The sequence below is a fragment of the Ictidomys tridecemlineatus genome, chromosome 13 (genome assembly GCF_052094955.1).
Source record: "Ictidomys tridecemlineatus isolate mIctTri1 chromosome 13, mIctTri1.hap1, whole genome shotgun sequence".
Lineage (NCBI taxonomy): Eukaryota > Metazoa > Chordata > Mammalia > Rodentia > Sciuridae > Ictidomys > Ictidomys tridecemlineatus.
In genome coordinates this window covers 99,124,220-99,149,091 of record NC_135489.1, presented here as the reverse complement: position 1 = coordinate 99,149,091, position 24,872 = coordinate 99,124,220, and the positions used below count along the sequence as shown (strand labels likewise).

Here is a 24,872-nt window from a genome sequence, read left to right as displayed (position 1 = left end):
TAAAAATCTGGCTCAGGAGCAACAGGATGTAAATTTACCTGGGGTGGGCACTTCTATGAGAGAAACAAAAAGACCTGAGTGCTGAAGTAAGGTTAATACAAATAGCAGTTGTAGCATCTGGAACCTGTCCATGAATATCTTGAAAATGGCAGAAATTAATACCTGTTTACCAGGAGGTGGAAGACCTGAGAAAATGTCCCCCATAACAAGGCCTAACAAAGCCTAATAAGGCACTTTTTTTTTGGGGGGGGGGGGAACATAAATCTTTAACGTTGTCAGAATTATCAGGAATGTAGACACAACATTTAGTTAGATTATTGTTAATGTCATCTGATTTTTGTAAAAATACCTTTTTGGCATAACCTCTGTTTTTAGTAAAGATCCTTTGTTACTTAGGGCTAGGTGATTATGTTAATAAACATTGATTTTATCTTCCTGTGTAGGAGGTTAGGAAGATCTGTAGGCCTTAAACTGACTAAAAACTTCTGGCAATGTTTATTGGTAGTTATCAGGCATTTTTGCCTAAGAATTTCTCCTCTGTTGTCTCCAGTCTTACTTATTTTTGGGGATGCTAACACATCTTAAGTTACATTAAAATAACTGTTTTTTGTTTTTAAATGTCCAGGAATGGCTGTGCTTTGGTTTTAACTGTTTTGCTAGGTGGTTAAGACCACGCTGGTCAAACTAACCTTGTTCCTATCTATTGGTAAGAGTCAGCTGAGTTTCCTTGGAGGACATTTTTTGGGGAACTTGTGAGCAGCACTTTAGCTCTGTTAGTGTCTTCTGCATTAGGATGGGTCAGGGTCTTGCTGACTATATGGCTTCCCTTGGAAGCATCAGGCATGTCTCCCTTTTTCAGTGACCCTCCTCTTTTGCAGCATGTACACTCATTGGCTTTCTGTTCTTCAGAGGTCTCATTAATCTCCTTTATAGGGAGGTTATGTGGCCCGGAGTTGCAAAGCTTTTCCCCCCTGTCCTGGGTTCAGGCTGATTTAGAGGGCAAGAGCCAAATATTGGTTTCTTTGGCCCCTTTATTTTAACCTTAATATTTAAATTTGGCCTTAAACATCCAGCAAGTTAGTTTTACCCGTTTTAAAGTAAGAATGCTGGGCTTTAACTTTTACGTTTATAACTTTTACAGTTAATTTTTACATAACACAATATCCTTATTTTATTTATTAATTTATGTAATGCTGAAGATCTGCCTGAAGGAGAAGATGACACCTTAGCATCTACCGTATGATCCAATCACTCTATGCCAACAAGGCAGCTTGCAGACCCAGAGACTCCATTAGATTTTGGCTATAAAAAGTCTCTTTTGCCAGCTCCTCCTCTCTTGCTCTCTCTTTTTTCTCTCACTTTCCCTGTCTCTCATTCTCCTTCTCACTTTTGTTTCCTTTCTCTTTTTTCTTCTCTCTCTCTCTCTCTTTTTCTTTCTCTCTCTTTTGTGTTAATCAGACACTGTCACAGTAAAGGTCTCTTGGTTGCTCTAAGTGTAGTGGTCACATTTTTTTTTTTTTAGTTATAATGAAAATACAAAGTGAAATTAACAATAGTAAAAACATATTTAGCTTGTATATAATTTTGAGCCTTGGCTGAGTTATACATTATATTTTTTATTTGAGATCACAGTAATTTTTCCAATAAACTTAGTTTTTGAATATAACTTTAAATTAACTGAAATGTGGCCTACTTTGACATGCTGTAAGATGGGAGGCAGAGCCTTATCTCAGGTAAGGCAGGGTTCTTCACAATCTTAGGTAAAATGTTTTAGTTTTAAAGTTGATCTTTGTCTCTCTTTTTAGATATAATTTTATAAACTTTACATATATTGTTTTCTGACTCTGTATGAATTTTAGTAGTACAATATGACATACATCTGAAACATTAATTAAGGAAAGGCTGAGAGCCCTTAACATTTTTTTTCCAGGTGGAAAAGTGGCAAAATGTTTTAAATTATTAATCTTTAAAAAATTAGGCTCTCTTACTTTTTAAAATATCTTTAAATTTTTGTATTTTATTGTAAAAGGTAACATAAGATTTGGTTACAAAACATCAAATGATATAAATAAATCTCCAATAAAATTTATTATCTTTATAAGTTTAAATTACCATTACAGACAATTTTAGTTTGGAGAATACCAGCTTGATAAAATGTTTCTTTAAACCTTTTTTACCTTAAAGACTTGTATACCTGAAAGATATGAACATATTTACCACATTTTTATTGATGTTTTTATATTAACCAAGGTTAGCTTTTAAAGGAAAATCTAGACTCTGTAATGTAGGACAATACTTTAAAATAACAGTTGCTGTTTAGCCACAGATGCACAAACCTTAATTTCTCCAAGATTACTTGTTCTAGGGGATAAAACTTAACAGACACAATGTAACTAATATTTTTAGAAGTTTTTGTTATTTTAACATATAAATATATCAGTACATTATTATTTGTCTTTAGGGAACAACCTTGAATAGTTTCAACTATGTTACATATATAACCAACTTAGTTACATATACACCTTTTAATATTTGTCTTTTATTTATAGACATTTATATTACTTAATTAGACCCTTTTATTGTTTACTTACATGTATTGTAATTATATTTTATCACATGAAGACTTTTTACCTGGAAACGTTTTTTATTAAATATATTTTTATATTTAGAACTTTTTAATAATTTTTAATCCATTGATCCTTTGTTTGTTTGTACCTTGAAATAAACCTTATAAATTTTTGAATTTAGATAAATTAATCTATTTTAATAAGATGAAATATTTGTTATTTACAGTAGTTTAATTGAAATACAGTTGAAACCTCTTGACTCCTTGTATGTAGAATTATACCTGTTGGGACTTCGTAATTTACAGTAACTTTGTTTTTATAATAACACAAGATAATTTTTTTAACTACAAAATTTTTTTTTAATTGTTGGTTGTTCAAAACATTACATAGTTCTTGAAATATCATATTTCACACTTTGATTCAAGTGGGTTATGAACTCCCATTTTTACCCCGTATACAGATTGCAGAATCACATCAGTTACACTTCCATTGATTTACATTTTGCCATACTCGTGTCTGTTGTATTCTGCTGCCTTTCCTATCCTCTACTATCCCCCCCCTCCCCTCCCCTCTTCTCTCTCTACCCCCTCTACTTTAATTCGTTTCTCCCCCTTGTATTATTTTTCCCTTTCCCCTCACTTCCTCTTGTATGTAATTTTGTATTACCCTGAGGGTCTCCTTCCATTTCCATACAATTTCTCTTCTCTCGCCCTTTCCCTCCCACCTCTTATCCCTGTTTAATGTTAATCTTCTTCTCATGCTCTTTGTCCCTACTCTGTTCTTAGTTACTCTCCTTATATCAAAGAAGACTTTTAGCATTTGTTTTTTAGGGATTGGCTGGCTTCACTTAGCATAATCTGCTCTAATGCCATCCATTTCCCTCCAAATTCAATGATTTTGTCATTTTTTAATGCAGAGTAATACTCCATTGTGTATAAATGCCACATTTTTTTAATCCATTCGTCTATTGAAGGACATCTAGGTTGGTTCCACAGTCTTGCTATTGTGAATTATGCTGCTATGAACATCGATGTAGCAGTGTCCCTGTAGCATGCTCTTTTTAGGTCTTTAGGGAATAGACCGAGAAGGGGAATAGCTAGGTCAAATGGTGGTTCCATTCCCAGCTTTCCAAGAAATCTCCATACTGCTTTCCAAATTGGCTGCACCAATTTGCGGTCCCACCAACAATGAACCAGTGTACCCTTTTCCCCACATCCTCGCCAGCACTTGTTGTTGTTTGACTTCATAATGGCTGCCAATCTTACTGGAGTGAGATGGTATCTTAGGGTGGTTTTGATTTGCATTTCTCTGACTGCTAGCGATGGTGAGCATTTTTTCATGTACTTGTTGATTGATTGTATGTCCTCCTCTGAGAAGTGTCTGTTCAGGTCCTTGGCCCATTTGTTGATTGGGTTATTTGTTATCTTATTGTCTAATTTTTTGAGTTCTTTGTATACTCTGGATATTAGGACTCTATCTGAAGTGTGAGGAGTAAAGATTTGTTCCCAGGATGTAGGCTCCCTATTTACCTCTCTTATTGTTTCTTTTGCTGAGGAAAAACTTTTTAGTTTGAATAAGTCCCATTTTTTGATTCTAGTTATTAACTCTTGTGCTATGGGTGTCCTATTGAGGAATTTGGAGCCCGACCCCACTGTATGTAGATCGTAGCCAACTTTTTCTTCTATCAGACGCCATGTCTCTGATTTGATATCAAGCTCCTTGATCCATTTTGAGTTAACTTTAACACAAGATAATTTTAAATTTCCTTTTTAGTTTATCAATTTATGAAAATGCCAACATTGTTCAAATATTTTACCTTCTGGAATTTAAGGAGTTAAGAGTACTTGATATTATATTTAAGAGTCAGCATTTTAACTTTGTAAACCAATTAGATGTCTCTAGCAAACACATCCATGATTCATTTCATATACATTTAGATGTAATTTATGTATCTTTTTTTTAAAAAACAAGTTATCTGTCAAGTGCATTAAATAGTATTAGTAATCTTTTTTTGTTGAATAAAAATCCTAGAGACATGGATATCGAATACTTTATAGACATTAACATTTTAACAGCTGTTTAACCATCTAGAAACAAAACTGTGCATTAGTAACTTTAAAGACATTTGTACTTTTATCTATTTTCCCATTTGAATTGACCCTTTTAAATCATATTAACCAAAAGTATTTGGATCCATTTTTTTAAAATTTTAATCTATGAGCTCATATGTCAATTTTTTGTACCAAATATATAGACGTGGCATTACATAGAGTCAGACAGTACACAGGTGCACCCACACAAAGCAAACAGACAAACAAAAGCCTTGTAGCTTATTTTTTAAAAACCTATTTGATTGAGAGTTAACCCTTGTAAATTTGCCTTAGAATAAAGCAGAATGTAATCAGAAAAACATATTAACCTATGCATATTGGATCAAAATTATGAGTTTAACAAATATAGAATTTTAAAAGTTTTCTGACCTTTTTCCTGAGGTTGTCCTGTTCATGAAAGCTGAAAAGAGTTGAGGGAACATAGACCAATGCCTGGTACCACCAAAAAAGATTTAGTATGCTGATTTTAGTTCCTTTGAATAAATACCAAGGAGTTAGGTAGGTGTGTTTAATGGTAGTTCTATTCCTAGTCTTTTGAGGAATCTCCATACTTCTTTCCAAAGTGGTTGTGTAGTCCCACCAACAGTGTATGAGAAACACCTTTATCCCCACGTCCTTGCCAGCATATTTTTATTATTTGTATTTTTTATGATTGTCATTGTAATTGGAGTGAGGTGAAATCTTTTTTTGGTGGGACAGGGGTACCAGAATTGAACTCAGGGGCACTTGACCATTGAGCCATATCCCAGCCCTATTTTATATTTGATTTAGAGACAGGATCTCTTTGAGTTGTTTATACATAGCTCTTACTGGGGCTGGCTTTGAACCCACCATCCTCCTGCTTTAGCCTCCCCACCTGCTGGGATTACAGGTATACATGTGCCCATGTGCCTGGCGCTTGAAATCTTAACATAGTTTTGATTTGCATTTCCCTGATATTTAGGGATATCGAATATTTTTTCATATCTTTGTTAACCATTTTTATTTCTTCTTTTTTAAAAATATATTTAAAAATAATTTTTTAAAAATATATTTAAAAATATTTATTTTGAGACAGGATCTCACTGAGTTGCTTAGGGCCTCACTGATTTGCTTAGGCTGGCTTTGAATTCATCCTCCTGCCTAAGCCTCCTGAGCCACTGGGATTACAGGTGTACACCACCATGCCCAACTCTAATTTCTTCTTTTGAGACGTGTGTTTAGTTCTTTTGCCCATTTATTCAATTGATTATTTATGTTTTTTTGTTTTAGACTTTTTGAGTTCTTTATATATCCTGGATTAATTGATCCCCTGTCTGGAGTAGCTGGCAGATTTTTCTCTCATTCTGTAAGCTCTCTGTCTTCATGCTCAATTATTTCCTTTGCCTTGCAGAATGTTTTTAGTTTGATGCCGTCCCACTTGTGATTCTTGGTTTTATTATTTGAGATTTAGGAATCCTATTAAGGAATTTAGGTACTGGTGCCATTATGTCAGAGTGTTGAACCTATGTTTTCTTCTAGCATATGTAAAATTTTTGGTCTAAGTACTGTTTTGACCCACTTTGAGTTGAGTTTTGTGCAAGGCAAAAAGGATTCTTCTTTGTATGGATATCCAGTTTTCCTAGCACTATTTGTTTGAAAGACTTGAGTATCAGATGACTGTCCTTGTTTGGGTTTGTCTCTGTGTATTCTATTCTGTTCTATTCTGTTCTGTTCTATTCTATTCTATTCTATTCTATTCTATTCTATTCTATTCTATTCTATTCTATTCTATTCTATTCTATTTTGTCTTCATGTCTGTTTTGATGCCAATAACATGCATTTTTGTTACTGTAGTTCTATAGTATAATTTGAGATCAAGTATTGTGATGACTCTAGCATTACTCTTGCTGAGTATTTGATTGGTTTTGAGGGTCTTTTTTTTTCTTCTTAAATGAACTTTTAAGGACTTTCTTTCCTAGTTCTGTGAAGAATGTCGTGTTTTGATGGGGATTGCATTAAATCTACATATTGCTTTTTGTAGTATGGCCATTTATCGACAATATTAATTCTGCCTATCCAAGAATATGGGAGGTCTTTCCAGTTTCTGAGGTCTTTTTCAGTTTCTTTCTTTAGTGTTCTGTAGTTTTCATTATAGGGGTCGTTTACCTCCTTGTTTAGATTTATTCTTAAATATTTTATTTTTTGAGGTTATTGTTAATGGGATAGTTTTCCTGATTTCTGTCTCAGTTGGCTCATTATTTGAGTATAGGAAAGCTGTTGATTTAATTTAACTTCTTTTCCTATTTATGATCCCATTAATTTCCTTTTTGCCTGATTGTCCTAGTTAGGGTTTCAAGGAACTAATTTGAATTGGAGTGGTGAGAGTGGACATCCTTGCCTTGTTCTTGATTTTAGAAGAAATGCTTTTGGTTTTTATTCATTCGGTATTATTCTGGATTGGATTTGTCATAGATAGCCTTTATAATTTTATGGTAAGTTCCTTTTGTTCATAGTTTCTCCAGCATTTTTAGCATGAAAAAGTGCTGGATTTTGCCAGACTTTTTTCCTGCATCTATTGAGATGATTGTATGATTCTTGCCCTTAGTTCTATTTATATGGTGAATTACATGTATTGATTTGGATATGTTGAACCAAACTTGCATTCCTGAGTGAAACTCACTGGATCATGGTGTACTACTATCTTCCTAATGTATTTTTGAGTGAGGTTTGCTAATATTTAAATTAGGGATTTTTGCATCTGTTTTCTTCAGGGGTATTGGTCTTTAGTTGTTTATCTAGACATTGGTTAGGATCTTCCAGGTTTTCCAGTTTATTGGAGTATATATCTTTAAAACGATTTCTAATGATCCTCTGGATTTCAGAATTATGTGTGTTGATGTCTTCTTTTTCATTTCTTATTTTGTTGATTTGGGTGTTGTCTGTGGTTAGTTTATCAATCTTGTTATCTTTTCAAAGAACCATCTCCTTGTTCCCTTTGTCCTTTGTATGTTTTTCTCTTAATTTCATTAATTTTGGCTCTGACCTTATTATTTCCTGTTTTCTATTGATTTTGAAATTAGTTTCTTCTTTTCTAGAGCCTTGAGGGGTAACATTCGGTTGCCATTTTGGGATCTTTCTGATTTCTTAAATGTTGGCACTCAGTGCTATAAACTTTCCTCTTAGAAATGTCTTCATACTTTCACAGAGATTTTGTTATGTTATATCTCTATTTTTATTTGTTTCTAAGGATTTATTTTACTTCTCCTGATGTTTTCCATGACTCATTTCTCACTCAAAGTGTATGAATTAATCTCCCTGTTAGAATAGTTTCTGCTTTATATCTTGTTATTGAGCTCTAATACATTCCACTATGATCTTACAAGATACCAGAGATTATCTCCCTGCCCCCCCTTTTTAAAAAAAATCTTGTTTTGTGTCCTAAAATATGAGCTGTTTTAGAGAAGGTTTCACATGCAGCTGAGAAGAAAGAAAGTAATTTGGTTTTTGATGGATGAAATATTCGATAGATGTCTGTTAGATCCATTTAACTAGTAGTATTTTTAGTTCTGTAGAGTCTTTACTTAGTTTACGTCTGGGTGACTTCTGTGTTGGTGAGATAGGTGTGTTGAAGTCACCCAGTGTTTTTGTACTGGGGTCTGTGAGAAAGTTTTATTCTATATACATAGATGAGTGTACACATTTGCAGTCATTATATCCTGTTTGATAATTCCCTAAACTAGTATGACGTGACCTTCCTTGTCTATTCTGATTAATTTTGGCTTGAAGTCTCTTTGTGAGATATTAGAATAGTTACTGCTGCTTGCTTTTGGTTTCCATTTGCATAGTATATCTTTTCCCATCATTCGTTTTACCTTTATCCTGTGAATGTCTTTGGTTGTAATGTGAGTCTCTTATAAAAAAAAAATGTGTGATTGAGTCTTATTTTTTAATCATTTTTGCCAGTCTGTCTTTTGACTGCATATCTTAGACCATTTACATTCAGTGTTATTATAGAAAGATGTTTTTTTGTTCCCTGCCGTTTTGAGTTGTTTCTAATGCTTAATTTAAACTTAATTCTTCTGTAATTGGTTATTATTCTAGTGAGATGTTTTCATATACTGGCTCTCATATTTATTTTTCTTCTGCATGAAATATTTCATTGGGTATGTTTTATAATACTGACTTAGTGGTTATGAATTCTTTCATTTTCTGATCACCATGGAACATTTTCATTGTAATTTCACTTTTGAAGAATAGTTTTGCTGGATAATAGTTTTGGTTGGTACCTGTTATCTTTAAGGGCTGAGTATATATTATTTCAAGTCCTCTGGGCTTCTAGATTTGGGGCTGAGAAATCAGTGGAGAGTCTTAATTGACTTCTGAATGTGACCTGCTGTTTTTCTGATGTGGCTTTTAAAATTCTATGTTTGTTCAGTGTCTTATGCATTTTAAATATAACGTGTTTTGGAGAGGATCCTTTTTTATCTTGCCTGTTTGGAGTTCTAGTGTCTCTTGGAAAATCTTCTGATAGTTTCATTAAAAAGTTTTGTATTTCTTGGCGGGTGCACTGGCACATGCCTGTAATCCCAGCAGCTGGGGAGGCTAAGGTGGGAGGATCACAGATTCAAAGCAACTTAGTAAGGTACCAAGCAACTCAGTGAGACCCTGTCTCTAAATGAAATCCAAAATTGGGCTGGAGATGTGGCTCAGTGGTCGAGTGCCCGTGAGTTCAGTTCCAAATACTGATGCTCCCCTACCCCCCAAAAAAGTTTTGTATTTCTTTAGTTTGCATTTCAGTGTCTTCTACTATGCCAGTGATTCTTAGATTTGGCCTCCAAATGTTATCCCTGATTGCTTTAATATTCCATACATGGTCTCTAAACATCTTTTCTTTATTGTCAGTTTTATTTTCAATATTATATACTTTGTTTTCAGGGCCTAAGAGTCTGTCTTCTCTGTGGTCTAATCTGTTGGGGATGTTTCCAGTTGAATTTTAATTTGATTTATTGAGTCTTTCATTTCTAAGATTTGTGTGGTTTTTTTTTTCAGAGTCTCTCTTTATTGAAATGATCTTTCACTTCCTGTATTTTCTCTCTAAGCTCATTTCTTTCATCTTTTAGTTCATTGAACACTTTAATTATGAACGTTCTAAATTCTTCATACAATGTTTCCTCCACTGTGGTGTCAGGAGATCATTGATTGAAGTGTTACGGGCTGTTTAATGTGCTTTGTTTTCTTGTTTTTTCATATTGTTTGTATGTCTCCCCACCTACTTGGGTGGTTATCTCTTCTACTTCTAGGCGCGGAATTGTTGAGTGTGCTTCTTTCTCTTAAGTGTCCCAGGATGAGTGGATATCCAAGTATTGATATACCCACTCAGTATGTGTCTTCTGTGCCCAGTATCAGCACCACTTTGAAAAAAGATACTAACCCTTATTAACTACAACCACTTCCAAGCAAAGCCACATACCAGTAAACCTTAAGGCGGAGGTGGGGAATTAAAACTTACTGAACCATAGTTCCTCTAATCCAATTAAGATTGTTGTAATGTTCTTGAATAGGTTGAACAGTTATTAAAGCAACAGATTGCTTAATTAGTAATTAAATTAAATTCATTATTAAGGTAATAAAATTACTATTACATACACGGAGTAGTGCTTGAAAGAGGAAGAAGAGAAAATGTGGTCAAAGAAAAAAGAAAAAATAGAAAAACTGCAATAAGAAAAAGAAAACAAAATAGGAGGAGATTGCGACAGTTGCAGGCAGTACTGGAGGGAATGGAGGGAGTAAGAGGAGCAGTTATAAACTTGAGCTAGGAAAAGAAAGAATGATTCCAGTAAATGCTTTAAAGCCTGATAAGAAATGCAATCAATTGGGTCAAGGGCAGCAGTATGAATAATAAGGGAAACTCTGTGAATTCAATATGGAAAGTAATACCTCTAAGATCAAAATTGGTGTTAGAGTTGCTTTTGATATTCCCTGCCAAAGTGGGAGTTTCTTATTCATGTCTTCCTGATTTGGATTTTATCAGAATTTGGAACCTTTACAAGATTCCCACCACTCCACAGCTTTACTTCTAAGTTTCCCACGGTGTGGAGGTTTTGATCATAGCAGCCCTCCTCTGATATAGTTGGAGGAACCCCGCTCCTGTCTTTGGTGTGTGCAGGTACCTACTGGTTTTCTGTTGGCTTGGAGGAGATGGTCTCTAATTGTCTGTAACTTAACATCTAGGTTACTCCCTGTTAGGGGATACAGTCTTGCATGCCCTTCTGAAGAAAAACTTTGGGTATCCAGGGCTGTCATAGCTAATGTGTGTTCCCCCACATACATTTCAGAATATATATATTATAGTGGTCTAAGGTAGAGAGCTGTATTCTGGTTGATGTGCTGGATGGCTTGTCAGGGGGTGTAGGACTTCTGCCTTCTCTAGCATGTGCAGGTTGCAGGTCAGTGGGCTTATATCTGTGTGCACTGTATGTTGGCTTGTGTCTGTGGGTGCTCCTCTGTGAATCTCTTTGTGAGGATTGGGTTGATGTTCTCTGCTGGTTGCTTGGGCTTATCCTCAGAAAACGCCTGTTGTGGGTCTGTGCTTCTCTTTGGTCAGCTGTTCTTTCACTGCTTCTTTCTGGGCTGTTGTGGAGTCGAGGGTTTCTGCCTAGATATCCCCTCTGCTACCACCTTAATTTTTGACAAGTAAAAATTGTATACAATACACTATATTTATGTAAACACACACTGATATATGCTAATTTTGCCACACCGTATGCTGTAGTGTGCATCTATGTAATGAGAATAATTAGAATCTCTCTTGGCAATTTTTATGGATGCAATATATTATTTCAACTGTAATTACTCAGGATACAATGGATCTCTTGGATCTGTTCTCCTATCTAACTGAACTTTTTAAACTTTAGCCACCATCTCCACATTTCCCCCACCTGAGTTCTAATTTCTTTTGAGTTTAGCAGATTATCTCATAAAGTTTGCACATTTTGAATTTCACTCAGTATTTCCTCATAGTTAGGTTTAAGTTAAAATGTTTTCTGGAGGCTGCCAAATGGGTGATGCTCAATGTTGTATTGGTATTTTATTATATAGCACTAAATATTAGGTTCTCTCACTTCTGGTGATGATAACTTTGGTCACTTGATTAAGGTAGTGAATAACTGTGGGTATAATTTTAGCATTCTCTTAGAAACCTTACACACACACACACACACACACACACACACACACACACACACACACACACAGTATAGCACACTCAGGTTTCATGGAACCAAAAAAAGAGCCTCCCCCAGTTTTGTCTCATTTTCTGTTCCCCAGGGGGAAGGGCTGGGGACGTCACTGTGCGTCATTGTTTGCTGTTTAGCAGTAAGGCAGTCTCTTGGCATCTTTTCCAGGAACTCTATTTTAAGGTGTGTCTATGAAGTAATGATGGATTTTTAAATCCTGTGTGTGTTGTCCTGAACACAGTAGTCATTTTGGAAAGGGTTGTTTATAACCTTTGTTGAAATTCTCTTAGAATTTACATCAGAATCTGAGCTTATCTTTTGAATATCCTCAGCTATGACTCATCTTTATCCTGTGAGGGTGAATTTGATTTTCATAAATAGCAAAAGATCTTTCTGTGCCAGATCTGATGAAGAAGGTCATACTGTTTCAGGAAGAAGAAAAATATAACAACAAAAATAAGACGAATTTTCTTAAGAGGCTTGAGAACGTCACACATTTTACCAGTGTTATGAACAATGGACAGCATTGTTGGACCTTGTGTAGTGCTTCCTGAGGTGACTTCCTTAAAATCTAGCACTCATTCGCCTTTCTGAAGTCTTTGGTGTTTTGATCAATATACCTCGAACATAAGGATACACACTGCAAAGCCTCGTTTCTTTATATGTTAAATTGCAATTCAGTGACCACCTCCTTATATTTAATGAGGGTGTTTGGGTAGTAATTATTGACTTTCCACTTTGTTAGTTGCTGTGGAGGAAAGATATGTAGAACTCGGCCATCACCCCTTGGAATTGACTTTCTGAAACCTAGTAGGAGAGTTTGAACATGCGTACAGTATCTTAACTGCCCTATTCAATAAAGTGTGTAATCAAACAATTTAAAACTGTGTATTTTGAGTTTAGAGAAAATAGTGTGAGTTCTGTCTGGCATCATGAAACAAGAATCTGTAAGTCTCAGTTGGCAAAGCCTACAAGTAGTTCTCTGGCCACCCTTCTGACCTCAGTCCTGCAATTGCTCCCCTTATTCACACACCGTGTTCCAAACATATTATTCACTTAGCAAACATTTGTTGAGCCCTGCAGTGATGTAGACATTGGAGAAGTAGCTGTGAACAAACAAGATCCTGCCACTATGCACCTACCTGCTAGCACAGGAACAGTAGGCACAGCAGATGGCAGGTTGTGTCTTATGGTCGAAGTGCAAAGTTCTGTAGAACAAGAGAGGGGAGGGCAGCTGACGGTGGTGGAGGCATACACTGTAAAACAAGGGTTCAGGGGATGCCTCACTGGGAAGGTAATATGGGAGTTAAGATAAAAGCCTTCAACAAATTAATCATACGGATCTTGGCAAAAGCATTGCTACAGAGATGAAACCCACTCCAAAGGGCTTAGGTGGGAGAGTGTGCTGCATCACCACAGCCATGGTAGGGAGGCAGAGGAGGAGTGTAGTGTTGGTGCTGTCGAAGAAGCAGTGGGGAAGAGGGAGAGATCATAGCGGTGTTTGTTACAGTACTGTCCCTTGGATTTGCCAACAGAAATGCAACATGCTCTTTAAAGTTTTAAAGCTTCATTGTGATCACTGTGCTAGAAGGGGGCAATAACAGGGCAGGTTAGAAGGAGGACTCCTGTTCCTGCTAGAATCTATGTATGATGTGGGCTGGGAACGGCTTGTTCTTGTGAACATAGGGATGTCTTTGGACTCTGGGTGTCCCTCAAAGTTGGAGTAAAGGGAATGTCTTGACAGATTGGAAAGAGAGATGCAGGAATGGCTCCAGGGATTCCGACTGCAGGAACTGAAAAGGGAAGTTTCCTTCTACCAAGACACAGATAGTCAGATTTGGAAGATTGTTTCACACGTTCTTGGTTAAAACTCACCGTTGAATGTCTAAGTGTAGTATTAGTCAAGCAGACCGTTATACCAATGCCAGTCTGGGCTGAAAATAAAAATGTGGGATTCATTTAGCATTTACTGACCTGGTCCAAAGGCATGCTGAAACTTACAAATGGACTTTGGTACAGACAGAGAAAACTCTCTTTAATTCAGGCTTGATGCATGGAGAAATACTTTGCTTAGAAGGTTAGCAGTTGCTGTGAGGAACCAAAACACCAAAAATTCCAAAGGAGGGCAACCATCTTCTTTAATCCAAAGAGCTGTGATCTCAGAGGGCGAGACAAGTACCCATTGCTTTTTCTTTGTGGGTTTTCTTTCCACCCCTTGACCTTTGGCACTGGCATAGTCATTGGAAGCCCAAGACAAAGTAATGTAAATATAGCCCCAGTGTTCTGGCCAGAGGGCCCCCAAAGCAGAGCATCCCAGAGCACCGCACAGCACCAGAGAGATGATGAATAGAAGAGTGAGCAAAAATAAGTCTACAGCGTTGTTTTGCGAACCCCTGGACATTCACTCCTGAGCTGTGCCCATGTCTCTGCTAGTAGATGAGGCACTTTAAAGACTGCACCAGAAGTCAGGCCTCTGCACACTCATGTATTATTAGTGGAAGGGTAGATCTGTTGATCTGTCCCTCTGCCCCACAGCAGAATCTAGAAGTAGATGCATAGGAGCGTGGTCAGTTGATATTTGACAGGTACAGAGGGGCTTCAGGGGAGCAATTATGATATTACAAAAATTGGGCAGCTACATGCAGAAGAATAATAAAAAGGAATCTTGATTTAAACATCAAACTTGTCGAAACACCAGCTCAAAATAGATCATAAATGTAATACTATACAAGTTTTAAATCTTTGTGGGGTCACGGGTTGACTCTTGTTCCCCAGTGTGTGAGACCAAGGGATGTGGTCTGTTGGTAGGAACTCAGTATTACTGAATGAATGTATTTCTTCCCCTGAAGATGGCAGTGAACTTCAGAGTGGGTCTATAAAATACACTGCAGCATTAATATCATAGGAATAAGTTATTTAACTGCCAGTTTTCTTTGTAAAAAGTAGTTTTATTATTTTATATGTCCAAATTATATAATAAAATAATTGATGATTTTGATTCAGTTGCTTTTTATAATCTCAAATTGATGTGTCTGTTATTCTCATTTTAATTTTTTCTTGTTTTTAATACCTAGCATGTTGTGTTTTTAAAAAGAAGAATATTCATTTTTTGAGGTGCATGTTACTTTCCTTTTGGCCAACTGTGATTAAGATAGCTTTATTTGCATTTTAATAGTCTGTAATGTTTGTTTTATGTATCATGCTAAATAGATGGTCTCAAGAATCACTTGAAGCACTGTAGAAAGCAGATGTCAAAAGCCTGTCCTTGCTGGGCCTCGTGGTGCATGCTTGTAATCCCAGTGGCTCAGGAGGCTGAGGCAGGAGAATCGTGAGTATCAAGCCAGTCTCAGCAACTTAGCGAGGCCCTAAGCAATTTAGCAAGACCCTGTCATGAAATTAAAAATAAAAAGGTCCGGGAATATTAAGTGCCCCTGGGTTCAATCCCCAGTACCAAACAAACAAACCAACAAATAAAACTACCCGTGTCTCAGAGTAAGTAAATAAAATATGTGGAAAGTTAATGAAAGACAGTAAATTAGTTTTCCCTGAAAATTAGGAAGTGTGGAAGTTCATTTCTCTCATCCTTTAAAAATAAAATTGAATTCCCTTTTCCCACATCATCATTTGGTGACTGATGTTTTAACTCTGCAGTGCCTGTAATGTGAGAAGGGGCGTGAGCTGTTCAGTCCTAGAGGCATGTTTTGGTGTGTGCCCATGGTGTTTCATCTGAGAACTTCTGTGCCTGGCCTCATGATGAAAGGAACTCTCATTTGGAAATTAAGAGTCCTTTTCTTTCACTTATAGAAATTACACGCACCTATCAGCTTAGCTTTTCTCCACCTGTGAAGTACAGTAGGCACTCGCCGCGGAACCTTCCCAGTGAGGTGCTCTGGGCTGGAAAAAAATACTGTCACAAAATTGTATGTCTTTAAGCAGATTATTTTTCCCTTTCCCACTGCTGCTTTTGTAAAACGAAGCTAATAATAATGCTCATAGAGTCGTGAGAACTGACTAGGACAGACGTGTAAACTGCCTGTAACAGTAGCTGGCACACTGTAAAGATTAGCACTTGTTAGTTCCTAATTGGTGCTAGCTGTAACTTTTCTTCTTTTCAAATGCCTTTAACAAGTTATAAAGCTTTCCTGAGCTTTACTGTGTACTTGTAAAGCTTTAAGGAGGTATGGTTGACATACAATTAACCACATGTTTTAGCATACAATTTGGTACTAAATGTTTTGATATATACACATGATACTATGTCTTTTGACATGTATACATCCATGAAATCATAGCCACAGTCAAAATAAAGAACATAACCACTCCCCGCCCCGCTGAAATTTTGTTATGAAACCACCAAACTACTTCTTATCGCAGTACATTAGTTTTCATTTTCTAGGATTTTGTGATTATCATACATTGTGTAATCTTTTATTTGCCTGACTTCTTTCTCTTGAAATACTAATTTCTTCCCATTGCTGAATGGTATTGCATCTTACGGGTATGCCACAGTCTGTCTCCTCACACCTAGCTTATTTTCGGTTTTGGCTGTTATGAATAGAGCTGCTGGGAACAGGATATGTACGAGCCTTCGTATGGATGTATGCTTTCAGTTACTAAGGGCCAGTGCCTAGGACTGAAAGGGTTCCGCGTGGTAGGTGTGTGTTTGTACTTTTAATATACTACCAGTCTGGTGGTACATGCTGTGTTGGTGTTGGCAGTATGGGAGGATCTCACTGGCAGCAAGGGAAGTCGGAGTTTTTTCACACATCCCTGCGGTTGCTGGGTGAGGTCAGTCTTTTTTTATTTTTTAATTTTTTTATTTTTTTTATTGGTTGTTCACAACATTACAAAGCTCTTGACATATCATATTTCATACATTAGATTGAAGTGGGTTATGAACTCCTCAGAGGTCAGTCTTTTTGATTTTAGTCTTTCTCACTGGAGGAGGGTATCTCATTGTGGTTGTATTTTGCATTTCCTTAATGTCTGATGGTATTGAGCTTCCTTTCTGTCATCTGTATTTCTTCTCTGGTGACATAGCTATTCAGATGTTTTACTTGTTTATTGGGTTGTTTCAATTTTGAGTTTTGAGTTTTTTTATTTTGAGCATTATAAATACAAGTCCTTTATTCAGTATATGCTTCATAAATGTTTTCTTTCCATCTGTGACTTTATTCTCTTAACTATGTCTTTCAAACAGCAAAAGATGTTAATTTTGACAGAGTCTAGTTTATCAGTTTGTTCTTTCACACATTATGTTTTTGGTGTGATTTCTCAGAAATTCTTGCATAAAGTCACAAATATTTTTCTCCTATTTTTTTAGAACTTTTCTTGATTTGATTTAAATTTATATCTCTGATTCATTTTTATTCAGTTTTTGTATATGGTGTGAGGTATGGATTAATATTCTTTGTACATAAAGACACTGCTTGTTCCAGCATCATTTGTTGTACCTTTGTTTTAAAAAAAATGAAGTGTTTTTATATGTGTGGTTTATAGCTGGACAGTTCTGTCCAATTATTTGTTTTAATACCAATACTATACTGTGTTGAGTACTGTAGCATTATAATCTTGAAATCAGGTAGTATTAGTTTTTCTACTTATTTGTCAAAGTTGTTTTATCTAATCTAGATCCTTCGTGTTTCTGTATGAATTTTGGAACCAGCATGTCAATTTCTATAAAATCCTGCTGGAATTTTGATTGAGGTTACATTCAGTCTTTTCATCAGTTTGTGGAGACTTCATATCTTCCTGACTTTTTAGAACCACGGTGTCTATTTTTGTTAGATCTTCTCAGCATTTTTTAATGTTCAGTTCTTGTCTGGCAGAATGTTCTGTAAATACAAATTAAGTTGGTTGACAGCGTTATTCAGATTTTCTATGCCTTTCTTGGTTTTCTTTCCACTTATTCTGACAATTGTTGAGAGATCAGAATTTGCATTTCCAACTGTAATTGTAAACTCATCACCTTTCTCTTTGTAGTTCTGTTGTATTTGCCATATGTATTTTGAAGTTCTGTTAAGAGCACAGACATTTATTTAGTTTGCTCACATCTCTTGGTGAATTGACCTTTGTATTATTTTTATTTTTATTTATTTTTTATTTATTTTTTTTTTAGTGAGAGAGGAGAGAGAGAGAGAATTTTTAATATTTATTTTTTAGTTCTCGGCGGACACAACATCTTTGTTGGTATGTGGTGCTGAGGATCGAACCCGGGCCGCACGCATGCCAGGCGAGCGCGCTACCGCTTGAGCCACATCCCCAGCCCTGTATTATTTTTAAAATCATCTTTTTTTCCCCCTTAGTAATGTTCTTTGCTTTGAAAATCGGTGTCTGATATTCATATGGCCTCTGCAGTGTACGTTTGACTAGGATGGCCAGATGCAGCCCTTTCTAGTTCATTTCTGGGCTCTCCTCCCTATATTCTTAGTCTGTGTGTTTGTTAGTCAGCATGCTGGTGAGCCTTGTTTTTTAATCCTATCTCACAACCACTGCCTTTTATTTGGGAGATTCAAGTCATTTAAGTTTAATTTAATTATTCACATTGTTGTTTAAATTTCTCATTTTCTTATTTTTTTCTATTCCGTCTGTTTTTGTTCCTGTTTTCTTTTTGCTGTCATTTGGATTAATCAAATATTTTTATGATGCTGTGTTATCTTCATTGGTTTTTATACTATTCGTTTTTATTTTGCTATTTTTTATTGTTTTAGGATGTTTACTGTACATCTTTAATTATGACAGTCTGCCATCAAGTGATAAACCATTTCATATGATAGTAAGTATTTCGTTTTTTTCTCTGACCTTTATGTTACTGTTTTTTTGCATTTGACTTACATGTATACTTCACTGTTATACCTTTGTTTGCATAGTTAATTATTCTTGAGAGATTTAAGTAATTAGGAAAAGTCTTATATTTTTACCTACATAATTATTGCCAAGTCTTTTTATTTCTCTGTGTAGACCATATTTCCCTCTGTTATCTTCTTTTCTGAAGTGTATGTTTTCTGGTGATACACTTAGTGTTCTTTCTTTCTTTTTTTTTTTTTTTTTTTTTTGATACTGGGGATTGAATCTGGGTGCTTCACCACTGAGCTGTATCCTAGCCCTTTTTACATTTTTATTTTGAGAGAAAGACTCAATACTTTGCCCAGGCTGGCCTTGAACTTGCAATCCTCCTGCCTCAGCCTCCTGAGTAGCTGGGATTACAGGTGTGCACTACTGTGCCTGGCTTAAACTCAGCTTTTGAATGTCTGAAAAAGTTTTTGTTTTACCTCTGTATTTGAAAATCTTTTTGCTAGATATGGAATTCTAGGTTGTCATTTGTTTTTCCTTTAGTTTTAAAGATGTTCTGTTGTCTTCTTTGTTGCATAGTATTTCCTGACAAGAAATCTTCTGTCATCCTCTTCCTTGTTCTATGTATATAACAGGCTTTTCTCTGTAACTGCTTTTAAGGTTTTAGTTCTCACTGGTTTTGAGCAATCTGAATCACAGTGGGCTTTGGTGTGGTGTTGCCGTGTTTCTTTTGCCTGGTGTTCATTGAGCTTCCTGAATCTCTGCTGCCTCTGTTGGTTCCCCTGGCCTCAGCAGCTTGCTGACACACTCAGTGGTTCAATGCTCTGCTGAAACCTCAGGATTTCTAGAGTTTTATTCATCCCTGCCCTGCACACTCCTGTCACATGGATCTCTTCTGACTCTCAGCTTCTTTTGAAGGGAAAAGGTCCACTGGCGTAGCTTAGGTTTTTCTTCTCTGGGTCCTGTCCTGGAAGCTCTCCACATCTCGAGGGGCAGACACTCACAGGGCTCACCTTGTTTTCTGCCATTCAGGGGCCTACAGCTGCCCTTTGTTGCCTCGGAGTCCTGAAACCTCTTGTCTGGTGTTTCAGGCAGGAAGGTGAATCCAGCCTTTGCCACCCCATCTTCGCTAGAAGAGGAAGTGCTGTGGTTTCTTAACTGAGTAAAGACACTGTACTTTAGTTGCATTTTCTTTCCCAGCTGACCACTTAGACTTACCACTATTAATTGGTAACATTGTTGTTATTATTATTATTATTATTATTAAGACCAGGTACTACTTTCAGTGTCACAAAGGTGAAATTAAATTTAAGAGTGATAATCTTAACAGGAATTTGATATGAGTAAAGCACCACCTTTCCTTTGAAACAGACTTTTCAGCTTTTACAGTTGTCACTCAGAAGTGAGTACCATCTGTCAAAATTACAGAGAGATATAGAGAGATGGAAATGGATCAGTGTTCCGGTTTCATGTCTGTAAATTGGATTTTATAAAATGGGCTTTTTGCTACCTATATGATTATGCTGTGAAATTAGAATGTATTTTTATATTCAAGTATCCTACCTTCCCTTTTGTTTACATTTTCATGTGAAGTTGGAACTTTGCAAATTGTGCTTGGACCTTGTGGTTACTAAACATGGAAACCTTCTGTGGCCACTCTGTACCAGTAGTTGCTTCTTTTCTTTTCCTGCGCTTCCTTCCTTTGACTTATGCCTTTTCCTCTCTTTCCTGACACCTTTCCATTTGGAATGCACCTACTCCATCTACCGTGTCCCCTCCAGTGGGGGTAATATTGAGCAACCCACTCCTAGAGCCGAAGTTCTTTTGCCAGCTATGATAACTTTAGTAAGGAAGTAACGGTGTTACTGTAAAAATCACTCCTAGAGAATTTGAATGCACAAGTAAGGTTGCTATTTTCTTTTAAAATGAAAATATATAAATAATAGAAGTATATATCAGAAATGGAAGATTATTTGGGAAAATTTAAAAATTTAATCAGTAATTGAGGGATTTCTTAAAACCAGTTAACTGTGTTGCCTTATGTAACTTTATTTTGATTCATATTGTAAGGAAATATTAAACCCAATAAGTAGTAATTATTAATGTTTTGAAACTTGTCATTTAAATTTTTTTTTAAAATTTGTCCACTGGTGTATTAAGACATATAAACATGAATTTTCTCCTGAAATACAATTATATTATAATTCCCTTCTGCAATTTGATGTTTTTGATAATAACGATGTATTTTAGAAATTTGTCCTTCCTGTTTTACTTGTAACTAATGGAAAACTTTTAGTGCTTCAACATGAAATCTTCTGGTTTTCAGTTTGATATACTTCCTTAATTCCTTAATTGTTAATGAAATATGACATATTGATAATGTTAAAATTTTGATTCCTGAATTCCTTAGATTTTCTTTTGAAAGATTTTGACTTTCCTGGAATTAACTATTAATTAGTCATGATATGTTATTCTTTCATACTAAATTCTAATTCTGCATTCTATATTGTACCTATATTGGAATGGCATTTCATGAATTAATTTTTATAGATGAGGTTAAAGTTTTGTTTTGTATGTTATCTTAGCAACATAACCTTTAAATATTAGTATCTAAAAAAGTACTTAGAAGACTTATTTTCTCCTCTCTGGCACACTAGAAAGTAATACTGGAATCACCATTTCTTGAAGTTTTTATATTAAATTTATCTGTGTACATTTTAACATTTAAAAATTCCCTTTAATAACTGGTATTTCTTGGGAAATATGGTTTGCACAGACTTCCCAGAAGTATTGACATTGACTTGTAGTTGTTTTCTTACATTTCTAGGGATTTCCTCTCATGTTTGACTGTCTTCCCTAATTCCTAGAAATAGCTCTTATATTGCCTTTTTAAAAAATTGCACTCTTTCTCTCTCTTCACGTTTATGATTTTTTACTTATATATTCTGCCTTTTCTTTTCTTGGTGGTTTCATTCCCCTTTTAGTAACTTAGCAATTTAAATATTTAATTAGTTTATATTCATTTTTTGATGAAGGCATTTGACTGTATTTTAAGCCAGCTTCAGCTATTTTCCTTTCATTTTTATATGATACTTTTTATTTTTCAATTCACATTTTTATTCTTATTTAATTTGTAACCCTTAGATGCTTTTGGTATTTTCTCTTAATATTTCTATGTTACTAGAACATGTTAGATTGTGCTTTCTAGAGCACTATTTTTAGGAAGTGATTGCAGTTTCATTTTTGTATAATTGCATTGGCTAGTTTTTATAAATATATTTTTGGGGACTTTGAAAAGAAATATTCTTTTTGATCACATAGTTTTTGGTGCCTGATAGATGATATATTTATTATGGTTTTATCCAGTTTATCCTCATTTTGTGTTTCATAATTTACATTTTTCTTTAGATGTGGTACTGTTAGAGTCAGCCAGTAATCTTTATTGAGTTTCTGAAAAATGATATTGAATTGCAGTTACATGTTTCTGCTTTTTTATCGTTTGGAAAACAAATCAAAAACAAATTTATCACAGTCACATTACTGTGTAGATAAGGATAGGCCCCAGTAATGAGAACTCACATTGTTAACAGTTTACATATGCAGTATTCACTTTCATTCAGTAGTAACTATTTTTTGAAAGTGAAGCAATAAAATGTTGAAATATTATTTTTATGTAAATCTACTGATTCTTGAATTTTTTTTTCAAATATTGAAAACATAAATAACCTTATGAGAGCTAGCGCTAACTTATGGGGTGTGAAAAGGAAATTCATAATTTGATATTGGCTCAGGATATTATTTTTGTCCTTGCATGGAAAAATTATTTAAAACTCTTAATGCATGACGGTGCTTCAGGAAGCTATTTCAGTACTAGCCTCAAAGGACAGATTACTATTCTTTTCCCACCCTAATAAACTAGGTCACTGGTTTTTGGCAGATTTCCATAATGTGAGATTTATTTGATGTTCAAGGGTGCTGTCTAGAATAGTGATACAGTGTCACCAAGGCCATTTTTCATTTCATGAACATAATTTCCAGTGCCTTGAATTAATTTATTCTTCAACCTGTTAATAATTACTTAGTCACTGTTGTTTCAGAGTTGGAAAAAGCGAGTGGAAGTGGCCATTGTTACCGAGTTAGGTAGTGAGTTATGGAGTTCCTGTTCAGTTTAGGTTGAAATTTGAAAACCAAGTGGTTGAAATTTTATGAAAACCAAGGAACAACTTTCTACTTGACACTGTGATAGTATTTGTTGCCTCAAGTGACTGCAGATACTCATCTAATCACCTGAGTGTTTTGTTGGATTACATTTTCCTATGGACAACTTTATGCTCAGGGAAATTCTCTATTCTGCTCACCAGCCAGAAACAAGTACCTGAAAAACACAAATAACCATAATGCTTCTCTAAAATTAATTATTTATAGGTCCTATAATATTTAATATCTAAAACAAACTGTTTAATTTAGTTATGTGTCAGTTCAGTGTTTCAAAGAGAGATGAAGAAAATATGAATCACTCAAAACCACTAGCCTCGTTTGGTGTTTCCAGGACCAGGAGCTGGGCTCTCTGGGTCTCATTTCTTGCTCTGTAGCCTTGGGAAAGTGACTTGACTCTCTTGAGTTTTGTTCCTTAAATCTGTAAGTGTGAGTGCCGTGTGTAATGTATAGTGTACTGTGAGGATATGGGAATGAATGCATGCACAAAGTTTTGAAAAGACTCTGGTGGATACTCTCCACCGTCTCTGCGGGCAGTAGTAGTAGTCCTTGTTGTTATTGCTGTGAGCATGTTAGTCCTTTATGGATATCCCCCAACCTCCTACTCCTTTGGCCATGCCTGCTCCTTCCTTGTCTAATAAATTGTTACTGTCTTCTGTGTGGTTAGGATACCTAGTTTTGTTAATTCCCCTGAGGATAAATTTTTAGAAATTTGGCCTAATTTTTAACTATTCAGGAGATATAATTCTCACAGGATGGGCCTGAGTCAGCCTTACCTGAACATAATTAATAGGAACTTTCCTAAACTAACAGTAAAGGGTAAAGCTTGGTAAGGGAAATTACAGATTTGGGCCTTTTCTGTGTTTCCTTTTCTTGTTTAATAGATACTTTTCTTCCTTGTTTGTCTAAAGTTCATTTTCATCTTATTATTGTTAACCTCTGTAATGATTTATCTAATGTTAATCAGGTCCTGAATTATCCAGAAATTTATATTGAGTGCCAATCTAATGTTTATTTTGTTCTCTTAATTTTTATACACTTGGTTTTTTCAGTCATAAATATTTTGCTGGTTATTTCTTTCATAAACTGTACAACAACTTTTGGGGATTCAGTGGAAAATGAATATTATAAAATCTGGAAAGGTTTAGAATTTTTGTGTAAATGCATTAAGAACAAGTCATTTGGTTTTTTGAAATAAGAACCTCATGACATCCTGTCCTTCTGCAGTTTGCAATTACATCTCTGCTGGTCTGGTGATGTCAAGGATGTGTTGTCGTGGCACTTGGTGTGAGAGAAGGGACTCACTCTGGTGTCAGCAATATCTAGTTCAGTGTTTGTTAAATGGTAGGTGCTTAGTAAATGTTTGTTGAATGATTTGAGATGATTTTACTTTTTAATTTTGTAGTTTCTAGGATTTTTAAGAGGCATACCCAAAAATTATGTTTACATGTTTGGATTTGTTTTTACTTATAATAAGTATGTTTTACACAGGCACATTTTGTTGCTTTTGTTGTAGTTTGATTGTTTTTAAGTAGGCCTGGTTTCTATGCCCTTTATTGACCTAGGATTTGGTAGCAACTGTTTTCCTGTTGTAACATATACCCTGAGAGAGTCCTTCATTTGTGGTCCTCAATTGATCCTTGCTGAAGAAAGAAGCAGATTGTCTTTCTTAAGCTCAAGCACACCTGGCCAGCCCTTTTACAAGCTCTGAGACAGAGGAAAGAAAACAGATGAATATTCAGGAGTTTCTTGTGGTTGCATAAAAATTAAAGGGGCAAAAAGCATTACTCATAAGAATTCAGACCCTTTTAAAATGCAAACCACTGAATTTTCATGAGTGAGTGATTGCTCTGGAACTAGAGCCACCCCCTCCCAGTGCCTGTTATTTGGGTCTCTGTGTAATTATTATTTGGCTGATTTGACTCATGAATGTACACATGACTCAAGAACACATAAAGATAGAGGAGGTTTAAAAATATTTCAGTTTGATA

At 35.5% G+C, this 24,872-nt stretch overlaps 1 protein-coding gene across 4 annotated transcripts in view; it reads left to right on the top strand.

Moving 5' to 3' along the window:
• Positions 1-24,872, top strand: part of Auh (AU RNA binding methylglutaconyl-CoA hydratase) — a 159,105-nt gene that overhangs the window by 75,343 nt on the left and 58,890 nt on the right. Inside the window, exon 7 of one of the 4 annotated variants that reach the window (XR_013430008.1) lies at positions 18,585-18,649. The exons of the other annotated variants lie outside the window; for them this stretch is intronic. The gene's annotated coding sequence lies outside the window, so the exon portion shown is untranslated. The remainder of the gene's footprint in view (positions 1-18,584; positions 18,650-24,872) is intronic. 4 annotated transcript variants of the gene reach the window in all.